Source organism: Myotis yumanensis, unplaced genomic scaffold, assembly GCF_028538775.1.
Source record: "Myotis yumanensis isolate MYYU_CA2020_CCGP unplaced genomic scaffold, mMyoYum1.0.hap1 SCAF_56, whole genome shotgun sequence".
Classification (NCBI taxonomy): Eukaryota; Metazoa; Chordata; class Mammalia; order Chiroptera; family Vespertilionidae; genus Myotis; species Myotis yumanensis.
Window position 1 is genome coordinate 240,625 of NW_027223807.1, and position 14,376 is coordinate 255,000.

A 14,376-nucleotide genomic window follows, 5' to 3' on the forward strand; every position below is an offset into this window, starting at 1 on the left:
AAAGCGACAGACAGGCTCAGTCCAGGTAAAGATGGACCTCTGTCAGGGAAGATGCCGGCCTAGGACAGGATCACCCACCCCAAACTGACGTTAGCCTTGTAAGGCCACCATGCATGGCCTCCCCTGAGCTTCTCAAGTTTAGTACAGTATGTGGTCCTTTTCACCAGCACCAGCACCAGCACCAGCACCACCACCACCACCCCCAACCCCACCACCACCACCACCACCCCCAACCCCACCACCACCACCACCACCACCACCACCACCCCCACCCCCCCCCCCCCCACACACACACACACTGAGTCCTCTCATGGGGCGAACCAATCCTGACTCTAAAGTCCTGATCCTGACCCCGGGAGTTGTATTAAAAATCAAGCTAAAGGAGTGTGAATGTAAACTGTAGGCTTATCAAAGGTTCAAAGGAGGTCTGTGTTTACCACCATTGAAAGAAAACAAACCAAGAAAGAGATCAAGGGTGGGTCAAAACATCCTCTCTGGGACTGGGAGGGAGAGAGTTCCTGCATCTGTCCAAGAGGGTCATCTGCAGTGTGAAAAGCCAGGGTTCAGCAACAGGGGATATTTTCTTCCTCTCAGGGATCATGAAAAGCATCCACGACAGTAAGGGGGTGGGTTTGGGGTGGGTGCTGTCATTGAAAAGGCAAGGCGAGCAGGGAGATCTCGATTCCGGTCAAGGGCTCATGCCTGCCCAGGTCACGGGCTCGAGCCCCACTAGGGGGCATGCAGGAGCTGGCCAATCCATAATTCTCTCTCATGGATGATGTTTCTATCTCTCTTCCTCCCTCTCCCTTCCTCTCTGAAATCAACAAAAAATACATCTTTAAAAAAAAAGAAGTATGTGTCTATCATTTTACTTTTTATCCAATCCCAGAGGTTCCCCCGACCCCCACCCCCTTTGCTTTCTCCCACCTCCCTCCCTCCCTCCCTCCCTCATCTATCACCAGTGGGTTGTCTGTAACCCAGTTACATCTCCTCCTTGGATTGTCGTGTATAAAACAAAGTGCCGCCCCGGCCTGTTTTGGTCAGTGGGTAGAGCATCGGCCTGGGGACCCGAAGGGTCCGGGGTTCCATTCCAGTCAAGGGCGCAGGCCCGGGTCACGGGCTTGATCCCCAGTAGGGGGTGTGCAGGAGGCAGCCGATGGGTGATTCTCTCTCATGGTAGATGCTCCTATGGCTCTCTCTCCCTCTCCCTTCCTCTCTGAAATCAATGAAGATATATTTTAAAAAGCCACACAAATGTATTATTGCACTTCCATGTAGTGAAAAGCATACTTGTACAATGTTTTGTACTTGCATTTTGTGTTATTAAGACAGTGCTGGGCATGGGGGGGGGGGGGGGGGGGGGAGGGGAGTGCTGGACCGGCCCCGGGTGGAGGGGGTGGGGCGCCAGCGAAGATGCCAAACTTTCGGGGTGGGGGGAACGGCGCCGGTGGACTGCACGCAGAAGAGCATGCAGTCAGATTTGGCCTTCTTCAGGTTCCCGAGGGATCCGGCCAGATGCCAGAAGTGGGTGGGAAATTGTAGGAGAGCAAACTTAGAAGATAAAACACCTGAACAACTCAATAAACAATATCGATGATGTGCCAAACACTCTGAGACCTCTATGATCTGTAGAACTAGTCCTTCCTTATAGGACAGTTCTTCGAGATAATGTAATACCAACAATAGGTGATCTTACCAGTCATTTGAACAATCCACATAGTAGACATAGAAAACGAATAAAAGAATTGAGCGAAGATGAAATCAGGACATGGAAACAGGAAAAAAAATTGACAAAACTTCTGAACAGGAACAAAAACAAACATAGAGCGATCAACAACAGCCTTGCTCAGAACTCCAATACAGAAGGGGGTGAAGAACAGGATGAAGACACTTTACCTTTAACCCTTGAAGAGAAAGTAAACAAAAGAATACTTTAAAATCTTTATTTGCAGTTTTGATTCTTATGGGAAAACAAAAGATACCTCTAGATCAGCGGTTCTCAACCTGTGGGTCGCGACCCCTTTGGGGGTCGAACGATCCTCTCACAGGGGTCGCCTGAGACCATGGGAAAACACATGTATAATTGCATATTGTTTTTTGTGATTAATCACTATGCTTTCATTATGTTCAATCTGTAACAATGAAATTGGGGTTCACCACAACATGAGGAACTGTATTCAGGGGTCGCGGCATTAGGAAGGTTGAGAACCACTGCTCTAGATGGACATGAAGCTGATGAAATCCCAGAAGGCCTCTTCACTCCCGATAACTTTCAGGCAGGCAGGCAGGCAGGCAGGCATGCAGGCACTGTCGGAGTGCCCGATAAATTCTGGTGAAGAGGTTCTCTCTGAGAAAGCCCTTTGAGACCACAGCAGTCAACGCACCGTTCTGTTCAAAAGTACAAGCAGAAGCAGATGCTAGAGATCCGTGAGAGCCGCATTCGGGGAAGGAACGCTCAGGGGAGTGAGAGACTCTCCCTTCTTTTCCATGGCCCCTGACAGAGGGATGGACGCACGCACGTAGTGGACACAGCAGGGGAAGAGCACCTGCCCGCGTTGGTGAGGCTTGCTGACGAAGCTCGTGACCTGAGAGAGGAATCTGTGGGTTTCCTGCCTTCCGAAGCCGCTGCCGAAATTTTGGCTGTGACATTTCCCACGACGAGACCCGAGAAGTGGGGATTACGCATGGAATATTGTCGTGGCCAGGCTTACATTGTGTCCAGTGGCTTTCCTTCCAAAATGAAAGCTGTTGCTTCTAGACTTTTGGAGAAACATCCCTCCCCAAGCTGTCCACACACTCTGCTCTTCCCCGTGCCTGAAGTCCGAGGTGGGCCAGATCGGTGCCTGTCACGGGAGCGTCTGTTGCGTTTGGAACAGTGGAGGAAGTTTGATCTTTTTTCCATCCGTCACCACAACCGCTTTTAGAGCTTGACAGTGTCGTTTCTGTCCTCTTCCAGAACAATGAAGAAAGCGGGAAAGAACTGAAGGAAATGTGCCATTCTCAGCGGGCGGGCAGGCAGGCACGATGCTTTTGAAATTGTAGTGGAGCTCCTGCGAGCGCTTGTTTTCTGTGTAGGCGGTATACATGAGGACACACATAGTAGATGGGAAAACTGTACAGCGGGCCGAGCATTCGCACTCTGCAGTGCAGCAACAGATTTTGATTTCGTGGTTACCATTGTTGTTCTTAAAAACGTTCTACCTTTCACAGGAGCCTCTGGGAAAAATCTCCAGGGTCAGACCTCTGATGTCTTCTCTGCAGCCAGTAGCTCGACTGCAGGCGCTGCATTCGCTACATGAAGTGATGGAAGATATTGAAGTTTATTGTGAATTTTGGTTTGAGGAAGCCACCGATTTGGCAACCACACTTGCTATTCTGATGAAGCTCCCCGGGAAGCTCCGCAGAGCTCAGCAAGGGCACCTGGAGTCTCAGCCGACTTCCGAGAGGTGCTATAAAGAGCCTCTAAGCGTCACAACAGTGGAACACATTGTTCAGGAACTGAAAGAGATAGTCTCAGAACAGTTCCTCCAAAGCTCTTCAATGCTGATCTCTGGTCCCCTCTGTCACGGGACGGCTCAAATTCAATACGCCGGAGGAGCACCAGGCTGACATGTACGGCAGCGACTTACCCAATCCCGATGCAGCACTCTCGGCTGAGCTGCGTTGTTGGAGAATCAAGTGGAAACCCAGAGGAAAAGATATAGAGCTCCCATCCACCATGGCCCCCTCCACCTGCCAGACATCAAGTTTTTTCCTCATGTTTATACATTGCTAAAGGTCCTACGAATTCTCCCTGTGATGAAGGTTGAGAACGAACGCTATGAAAACGGTCGAAAGCGCGTCTCAAAGCACACCCGAGGAACACTTTGACAGGGCAAAGGTCAAGTAGCTTAGCTTTGCTTAACATGCATTTCGATGTGAAACACGATTTGGATTTAACGGTGGACACATACATCAAAGTCTACACAACTAAGTCAGAGCTTCCTACAGATAATTCCGAAAGTGTCGGAAATACCCGAGGGACTTTTAAAATGCGTTCTCTCTTATATCTGATATTGAAAAAAAATCTGAGAAATTTGAAAGGAAACAGAGAAAAGCTGTAAGATATAGGTGGGTCACTTAATCACTGGATCTCTTGGGTAGAGTAGCCACTGATCCTCTCCTTAAATGGCCCCGGTGTGAACTCTCATGCTTTGGAGAACGAACTGTTGTTCTTCCAGAGGGCGGCAGGCATCATCGGAAGCGCCACGTTGCACTTCTGCGTGATCTCTGCCGATGGCACTTTGGGCTTGTTTTAGTGAGGTCATTGCAGACATCACATTCATTGTCACAGTTGTTGGGCATTGAGTTATCAGTTCTTTGAAGAAATAAATTTTGAGAAGGTGTGGGAGGAACCTGTTTCATAAAATTGTGCAACGAAGCTCACGACTAACCTCTGACTAGCAGGAGTTTTAAGTGTGCTACGAGAAATCTGTAACCAACAGTGAAATGACCAGCTAGTGAAAGAAACGTGAGCTTGCCAGACAAGGATTTCGGTGTGGATTTTTGTCTTTATTCGATGATCTTAAACAAATGACTGTGAAACATTGAGGAAAGAACCCGCCATCCTTACACCCACATCTGGGTGTCGCTGTTTACATTCCTTTGTTGAGCCTATATCCTCATAAGCTTTTTAGCAAGAATATGTGGCGCACTTCCGTTTCACGGTCAAGACAGGATCAGAGGCCATGGATCCTGACAACAGATCGGTCTGTTTCATTCCGTCTTTTTCCGTGGTTACATCTACTGCCGCGTCTCGATTTATAAGGGAAACCGAGACAACCGACAAGAATGCGTTTTGTAGTTGGTCTAGGAATACAGAAAACATCGCTGTCATTTTCGGTGAAGAAAGTCAATTTTGTACAGTCTATGTCAACATAAATAAAATGTAAATTTGTTTAATGGAAAAACAAAACAGCGAAATTAAAACGGGGGGGGGGGGGGGGCGGGGAGGAGGGGGAGGCGGGTGGAGAGGATAAGAGAGAGGGCGGCTACCAAGCCCCTGGAGCCAAAAGAGAAGCTGCCTAAACTCCCTTCTTTGACAGAAAGGATGACTCCTTTATTCCCACACAACTGTGGACGACGAAAGGGGCCACATGCTAACCCGACGAGCTCAGGGGAAGGCCTGCCTGGCGGTCTTGCAAACCGAGAGGCCTAAAGCCACCGCAGGGATGGTCTGAAGGGAGACTGTTACTGAGAGCAGTAGTGGTGGGTAGTCCCGTCCTACCTAGGCCGGAGTCTTCCCAGACCAGGTCAGTGTTTACCTTAGCATCTAAGACACAACATACCTATGCCATAAAATGTCAGAGGAACTTGGAACATCTCGCCGTCCCCGCCCCGCGCCCTCCCCCCCCCCCCCCCCTCCCCACACAGACACAAGCAAATGCGCCTGGGGGCTCTGCAGGACAGAGACCATAAATTCCTTCATTGTTATTGTTATCACGTGTATTGTTGCCTGTTAACTATCTATCCTGCACCCACCTCAGGAAAAGAAGTAGGTGAGGCCCTGGCCGGTTTGGCTCAGTGGGTAGAGCCGAGGTCAGCCTGCGGCGGACCTTAAGGTCCCGGGTTCGATTTTGGGTCCCGGGCGCATGCCCGCCCGGGTCACAGGCTCGAGCCCCACTAGGGGGCGTGCAGGAGGCGGCCGATCCAAGATTCTCTCTCATGGATGAGGTTTCTCTCTCCCTCCCTCTCCCTTCCTCTCCGTAAAACATCAATAAAATAAATAAAAAGAAGTGTGCGTCTATCATTTCAGTTTGTATTCAATCCCAGAGGCCGCCCCCCCCCCCCCCCCCGCGCCCCACTTTGGTACCTCCATCGCTCCCTCCCTCCTTCATCTATCACCAGTGGATTTCCTGTAACCCACTTATGTCTCCTCCTTGAATTGGATTGTCACGTATTAAACAAAGTGACGCCCCGGCCGGTTTGGGTCAGTGGGTAGAGCATCGGCCCGGGGACCGAAGGGGTCCTGGGTTCGATTACAGTCAAGGGCGCAGGCCCGGTTGTGGGCTCGATCCCCAGGAGCGGGTGTGCAGGAAGCAGCGGACGGGTGATCCTCTGTCATCCTGGACGTCTCTATCGCTCTCTCCCTCTCCCTTCCTCTCAGAAATCAATAAAAATGTATTAAATAATAATTTAGAAAAAAGAATGAATAAAACAAAGTGAAAAACAGCCATTCTCCGGAGCATTGTCCAAACCCCTTGCGGTTCTGCTTCCCGGCAAGTGTGGACAGTTTGACTCAAGCCAGTGATGCCAACTTACTTGGTTGTTGGTTTTTGTGGGGGTGGGTTTTTGTTGTTGTTGTTTTTTTTTAGGAGGGTCACGTGTATGTAGACTTCAGTGAGCCAGAGACTGAACCAAAAGGGGAGAATGATGATTTTTATTTTTTTAAAATGTATTTTATTTATTTATTTTTTTACAGAGAGGAAGGGAGAGGGATAGAGAGTTAGAAACATCGATGAGAGAGAAACATTGATCAGCTGCCTCCTGCACACTTCCTACCGGGGATGTGCCCACAACCAAGGTACGTGCCCTTGACCGGAATCCAACCTGAGACCTTTTAGTCAGCAGGCAGATGCTCTATCCACTGAGCCAAACCAGTTAGGGCTCCATAAGCTAGAATATGCGGAACACTTCCGTTTCACGGTCAAGACAGGATCAGAGGCCATGGATCCTGACAACAGATCGGTCTGTTTCATTCTGTCTTTTTCCGTGGATACATCTACTGCCGCGTCTCAATTTATAAGCGAAACCTAGACAACCTACAAGAATGCGTTTTGTAGTTTACCTAGGAAGAATACAGAAAACATAGCTGTTATTTTCGGTGAAGAAAGTTAATTTTGTACAGTTTATTTCAACATAAATGAAATGTGAATTTGTTTAAAAGAGAAACAAAGCAGCGAAATTAAAACGGGGGTGGGGGGGGGGGGGTGTGGAGAGGATAAGAGGGAGGGGTTGACCTATGTCATTTCGAAATGGCGGCGGCCAAGTCCCTGGAGCCAAAATGGAGGCAGCCTAAGCTCCCTTCTTTGACAGAAAGGATGACTCCTTTATTCCCACACAACTGTGGACGACGAAAGGGGCCACATGCTAACCCGACGAGCTCAGGGGAAGGCCTGCCTGGCGGTCTTGCAACCTGAAAGGCCTAAATCGACCGCAGGGATGGTCTGAAGGGAGGCTGTCACTAAGAGCACTTGTGGTGGGTAGTCGCGTCCTAGGCCTGAGTCTTCCCTGACCAGGTCAGCGTTTACCTTAACTGAACCTATGGTCCTTTTGCATGTAAGACAACACACCTCTGAAATGTCAGAGGAGCTTGTAACATTAGCCCCCCTACTCTCTCCCCCTCCCCCCACCTCCGCGCCCCCCCCCCCCCCCACACACACACACACAAGCAAATGCCCCTGGGTGCCCTGCAGGAAAGAGACCATAAATTCCTTCATTGTTATTGTTATCACGTGTATTGTTGCCTGTTAACTATCTATCCTGCACCCACCTCAGGAAAAGAAGTAGGTGTAGCCCTGGCCGGTTTGGCTCAGTGGGTAGAGCCGAGGTCAGCCTGTGGCAGACCTTAAGGTCCTGGGTTCGATTCGGGGCCAGGGAGCATGCCCACCCTGGTCACGGGCTCGAGCCCGACTATGGGGCATGCAGGAAGCCGCCGATCCCCGATTCTCCCTCATCAATGATGTTTCTCTCTCCCTCCCTCTCTGCAATCAATAAAAATGTATTTTTTAAAAAAGAAGTATGCATCTATCATTTTGCTTTATATCCAATCCCAGAGGTGTACCCCCACTCCCCACCCCACCCCCCCTTTCCTCCCTCCCTCCCTCCCTCCCTCATCTATCACCAGTGGATTTCCTGTAACCCACGTATGTCTCCTCCTTGGATTGGATTGTCACGTATAAAACAAAGTAACGCCCCAGCCGGTTTTGGTCAGTGGGTAGAGCATCGGCCTGGAGACCGAAGGGTCCCGGGTTCAATTTCAGTCAAGGGCACAGGCCCGGTTGTGGGCTCGATCCCCAGTAGCGGGTGTTTCTATCGCTCTCTCCCTCTCCCTTCCTCTCAGAAATCAATAAAAATGTATTAAATAATAATTTAGAGAAAGAATGAATAAAACACAGTGAAAAACAGCCATTCTCCGGAGCATTGTCCAAACCCCTTGCGGTTCTGCTTCCCGGCAAGTGTGGACAGTTTGGCTCAAGGAAACTCATGAAAGTTCTCTACGGGTTTGCATGTTTTTCCGTGAACACGACGTATACACCTGCTGGTTTCTGAGGGCGAGGCAACAGAGTCTGTCCATGAGGTCCGCTGTGAAAGGGTAGAGGCGTCTGTTTCTGCTGTCAGAAGCCAGGTCACCCTTAGGAAGAGTGTAGAAAACAACAACAACAAAAGACAGAAATTGGATTTACCAAGAGAAAACACACAGAAGCGAACCGAGGGATGCTCCGAGGACTGTGAGAGGGAATCTCCCCTTCTCCTCACTCATACCGCTTTTGGAAAAACGGCAATGATCCTAAGAGGTGAAGGTCCTGAAGCTCTCGGAGACGCCGACCACCGACCGGCCGGGGCTACTTTCCCCGTTCTTAACCCTACCCAACCAAGTCTCCCTCTCCCTGGGAGTCAAGCTTGTGTGCCCACAGCGGTAGGTAGGGGTACCCCACCGACCGACCGACCGACCGACCGACCGACAGACGGCTGTTTTGAAATCAGAACCTGTCCCCTTTCAATGAGGGCATGGGACAGGGGCAACCTATATTTTCCTGCTCAAATCGTCCCCAATTCACCTGATAGGGACTCAGAGGTTTGTCTCTGTCTGTCTGCATGTCTGTCTTTAAGCCAGTGACGCCCACATATGTTGGTTGTTGGTTTTTGTGGGGTTTTATTAGAAGGGTCGTGTGTTTGTAGACTTCAATGAGCCAGAGACTGAACCAACAGGGGAGAATGTGATGGTTTTTATTTTTTTAAATATACTTTATTTATTTATTTATTTATTTATTTTTACAGAGAGGAAGGGAGAGGGATAGAGAGTTGGAAACATCGATGAGAGAGAAACATCCATCAGCTGCCTCCTGCACACTCCCTACTGGGGATGTGCCCGCAACCAAGGTACATGCCCTTGACCGGAATTGAACCCGGGACCCTTGAGTCCGCAGGCTGACGCTCTATCGCAGTGATGGCGAACCTATGACACAACTCATTTTTTTTTTTTTTTGGTTGATTTATTCTTTGTTAAATGGCATTTAAATATATAAAATGAATATCAGAAATATAAGTCTTTGTTTTACCATGGTTGCAAATATCAAAAAATTTCTATATGTGACAGGGCACCAGAGTTAAGTTAGGATTTTTCAAAATGCTGGCACGCCGATCTCAAAAGGTTCGCCATCGCTGCTCTATCCACTGAGCCAAACCGGTTAGGGCAAGAATGATGATTTTTAAAAAGGGAACATCCCGAGAGGAATCTCACCTGGAGATGGACTAAACGTATGTCTGTTTGCCAACAGTCCTTTCTCCATGATGAACTTCCACGACAGAGCCCGAGCGACCCGATTCATGGGGGACCCTCCCCGCTCAGAATGGCCCCAAGCAGCCCCAGAGGCTGGCAGAGACGCCTCTCACTCTCGCCTCTCACTCTCGGCTCGGCTCGGCTCGGCTCGCTACCCATGTGTCTCCGTAGATGGGGAACCGGGCCGCGTTCCCTTGAGAGTCCCCTGACCTGAGGGCTGAGAGCGCTGGGGTGGGGGATGGGGAGTAGGGGGTGGGGTATGGAGCAAGCGGGAGGGGAGGAGGGAGGTCAGGGCGATTCATTCCAATGGATCTCACTCCAGGGCTTGCTTCATTCAAATGCAGAAAGCTCTCCGGTGACGTCAGGGCCTCGGACCTCCCTCGCCTCGGGCTTCTCCGAGTTCCCCCACCCTCAGGCCGGCAGCTCACCAACTTCAGGGAGGGAGGGAGGGAGGGAGGGAGGGAGGGAGGGAGGCTGTTGGAGAAAACCGGCCCGGCCTGTCCGGGTGGGAAAGAGTGCCCTCTATCGGCCAACCCAGGAACCAGCCCTCACCCGTTTAGGAATCCCGCGAGGGGGGGTGGGGAGCGAGAGGGAGGGGTTTGAGGGGCGTGAGTCCAGGGTCCAAGGCGAAGGTCAACAGTAGATCTCGGCGTCTTAGATCCCCTAGGAGGAGAGACATAGGTGGGAGTGGAGCGATGAGGGTCGCGGGAGGCCTGGTGAGGGATGATTTGACTCAATAACCCCGGGTCACCAGACCGGCCAGCACACTCTGCTCCAGTTGCCGGTTTTGATCATCCATCCCTCCACCCCCACCCCCCACCGCACACACCGCTCCAAGTGTGCCACTCACGACAGACACCCTTTTATCATTCATCTTTAACTTCCCCGTGGATGGATGGATGGATGGATGGATGGATGGATGGATGTGTGAACATCAAAAAAGATTCAAATCTGTGGAGAATGTCTGTGAGTTCATTTGAGGCAATTGCCAGGAAGCAGATTCTCAACATAATGGGATAACACTCTGTAGAATGGAGGGTGTGTGTGTTTTAACCTTGTTGTATACATGTCAAGCAAAAGAGGAGATGTAAGTGGGTTACATGAACTCCGTTGGTGATAGATGAGGGAGGCCAGAGAAGGCAAAGCGGGGGTGGGGGGGGGGGGGGCAGGAAACCTCTGGGATTGGATAAAAATTAAAATAAAATGACAGACACATACTTCTCTTACTTAGGTTGGCGTAGGATAGGTAACAGTCAGCAACGTACTCAATAAAAATAAGGGGATTTAAAAAGGAAAATTACACCCTAGCCGGTTTGGCTCAGGGGAGATAGAGCGTCGGCCTGCAGACTAAAGGGTCCCAGGTTCGATTCAGGTCAAGGGCACATGCACGGGTTGCGGGATGGATCCCCGGCGCCGCCGCCCGCTCCCCCCCCACCCCCCACCCCACCTCCCAGGAGGGGGTGTGCAGGAAGCAGTGGATCCATGATTATCTTTCATCATTGATGTCTCTCTCTCTCTCTCTCTCTCTCTTTCCCCCCATCTTTGAACTCAATAAAAACACTATAAAAAAGAAAGATTGACCTTTGTCAGGGAAGGTAGCAGCCTAGGACATGACTACTCACCATCACTGTTTGTTTGTTAAACTTTTAATTTCTGTCCATGGATGGATGGATGGATGGATGGATGGATGGATGGATGGATGAGTGGGTGGATGGATGTGTCCTCCCTCCCTCCCTCCCTCCCTCCCTCCGCCCACCCGTCCGCTCACCCGCTTTCCACGGGAAATCCTCAGTCTCATGTCACACACTCACTGGTGATTACACTCGCTGCCTCCTTCCTCCCTGTGAAAAAGAGGAAGTTAAATGGACGAACCTGAAAGAGCCCCACAGGTGGCAACCGTGAAGCAAGTGCACACACATGTGTGCGTGTGTGGCATTTGTCAACAATGTAAGAAATCCTCCAACCTGTGCAGAATTTCTGTGAGTGTCTTTCAGCCAAACTGTCCAGAAATGTCGCTCGTACGCCGGGAAGCACAATCTCAACGGCGGGAGATGATGTTCCAAAGAATGGCAATGTCGGCCCCCTTATTTTATACACTCCAATCCCAGGAGGAGACCGTACGTGGGTTACATGAAATCCACTGGTGACATTTTAGGGAGGCGGGAGAAAGCAAAGCGGGCAATCCCCCCCCCCCCCCCCCCCCCCCCCCACACACACACAGGAGTCCTCTCATGGGGCGAACCAACCGTGACTCTAAAGTCCTGATCCTGACCCCGGGAGTTGTATTAAAAATCAAGCTAAAGGAGTGTGAATGTAAACTGTAGGCTTATCAAAGGTTCAAAGGAGGTCTGTGTTTACCACCATTGAAAGAAAACAAACCAAGAAAGAGATCAAGGGTGGGTCAAAACATCCTCTCTGGGACTGGGAGGGAGAGAGTTCCTGCATCTGTCCAAGAGGGTCATCTGCAGTGTTGAAAAGCCAGGGTTCAGCAACAGGGGATATTTTCTTCCTCTCAGGGATCATGAAAAGCATCCATGACAGTAAGGGGGTGAGTATGGGGTGGGTGCTGTCATTGAAAAGGCTAGGTGAGCAGGGAGAGCTATGCCATTTACAGGCATACCCTATCCACTTTTCCTTTCACAGAATTTACACAATGACTTAATGTTTAGTTTTGAATGGCATTACTTCTTGAGTCTCCTCCTCATTGTTTCCAAGTCTTTGGTTGATACTCAGGTGTAGGACGAATGTATGTATGTATGTATGTATGTATGTATGTATACTGTGTGTGAGCCCCAGGATGGACAGAATCTGGGGGGGGGGGGGGCGGTGAGTGGAATAGACTGGAATGGAGTGGAGGAGCGGGGGAGCAAGAGGAAGGGAGAGAATTGGAGGGAGGCAGGAGGGAAACTGGAGAAGAGAGGATGCCAAAGGACCTCGTTAGTTAATGACACCGGGCATGGCTCTTATTCTGAGTTTTTTGTTTGTTTTCCTCGAATGCCACCTATGCAGAAAACAACCTGTGTGAAGTTCAACTAAGGTCACCCACACAAGAATAAGGACTACCCATTGACTGCAAGGCTCTGTAGTAGGTCGCCCGCTGTTTGCACTTGGCAGAGACTCAAATCTGAGGCAAGGGGAAGAGCGAGTAAGCTGGAGTAGAAGAGGGAGAGGTGTGTCCCCTACCCCTAGGAACCAAGTTTAGGGGGTTGAAGGGCCAAAAAAATAGAATAAAATAAAAAGAAAAAAGAAAGGAAGGAAGGAGGGGGAGAGAGGAGAGAGAGAGAGAGAGAGAGAGAGAGAGAGAGAGAAGAAAAGAAAGAAAGAAAGAAAGAAAGAAAGAAAGAAAGAAAGAAAGAAAGAAAGAAGAAAGAAAGAAAGAAAGAAAAAAGAAAGAGAAAGAGGAAGGTCCTCGGTTCAGTCCTGACTATGACTTTCTGGGGCATGGCAGGGCACGGCACGGCACACCCGGTCGGTCGCCGCCAGTGGTGTGGTTTGTGGTTTCCAGCCAGAAACCCCACTGTGGTCCACTTCAGTCCACCTCATACCTTTCCTGGCTGGGGAGAGTTCCTTTGGATCACAAGGACAAACCCAAAGGAGGACAAAGTTCAGAATGCCTAATTCACCCCTGCCCATTTCTACACGACAAAGCCGTCCATAGTGTCCAAGTGACCTGCATTTTTCATGTCTGCGAAAGAAGTTTCCATTTGAGGTACAGGTACTGCTTTGTGTTATTTAGAATGGATGTGCCTCCATCCAAAGTGCTAGTATGGCGATCCACTGCCTTCCATTCATGCCCCCCTGTCTGCCGACTGCGCAGGCGCTGTCCCTGATTTGGCTCCGCCCTGTGACGACAACGGACCAGCCCGGCCCTCTGGCCGACCTCGCTTTGAGGCTTATAAAAGCGGTCACCAGGAAGGTGGCGCATGACAAGGACAGGTTGCATCGTCATCATGTCATCACCAGGGTGGTGAGAACGCAGGGTCCGGTACTGGGGGGAGGCGGGGAGGGCGCGTTTGAAAGCTTCATATTCTCATTCTCTCTCTCTCTCTCTCTCTCTCTCTCTCTCTCTCTCTCTCTCTCTCTCTCTCTCTCTCTCGTTTCCACCTAGCAGTCAAGAAGGACAGACACTCCCACGATGCGGATGAAGGACTGTCAGACTTTGAAATTTCCTCCGCGAGCGAATATAGGGCGATTTAGGAATTTCCTTTCAGTGAACACGCCCCGCACTGTGCCGCCGCCGCCTGGAAACATCCCTAAAGGGTTGAAGCGTTGATACGAATAGAAACAGGACGGGTAAGCATTGCAACGTGTTTTCTGGGGTTTTGTTTGAGAGACCCATACATGTATAACGCTGTGATAAGCCGGGCTGTACATATAAATAAATAAATGAATGAATGAATGAATGAATGAATGAATGAATAAATAAATAAATAAATAAATAGTAGTAAAGGTGGATTCATGATAAGAATGTGTCATTGTATGCGGGCTGTACGTGAAAGAAAGAAAGAAAGAAAGAAAGAAAGAAAGAAAGAAAGAAAGAAAGAAAGAAAGAAAAGTCCTAACCGGTTTGGCTCAGTGGATAGAGTGTCAGCCTGTGGACTGAAAGGTCCCAGGTTCGATTCCGGTCAAGGGCGTGGTTGCGGGCACATCCCCAGTGGGAGGTGTGCAGGAGGCAGCTGATCAATGCTTCTCTCTCATTGATGTTTTTAACTCTCTCTCTCTCTCTCTCTCTCTTTCTCTCCCTCCCTCCCTCCCTCCCTTCCACTCTGTAAAAAATCAATAAAGTATATTTTTTTTAAAAAAAGAAAAAAAAAGTGAGTTTCCTGTCAACATTT

General features: G+C 49.8%; 1 long non-coding RNA gene across 1 annotated transcript in view; it reads left to right on the forward strand.

Annotated features, from left to right (window-relative positions):
- The first annotated feature begins 13,204 nt into the window (after positions 1 to 13,204).
- Positions 13,205 to 14,376, forward strand: part of LOC139000974 (uncharacterized) — a 1,262-nt gene continuing 90 nt past the window's right edge. Inside the window, exons 1-3 of the long non-coding RNA XR_011469772.1 lie at positions 13,205 to 13,508; positions 13,650 to 13,834; positions 14,327 to 14,376. The exon at positions 14,327 to 14,376 is cut by the window's right edge and continues 90 nt beyond it. This is a non-coding gene — a long non-coding RNA (uncharacterized lncRNA). The remainder of the gene's footprint in view (positions 13,509 to 13,649; positions 13,835 to 14,326) is intronic.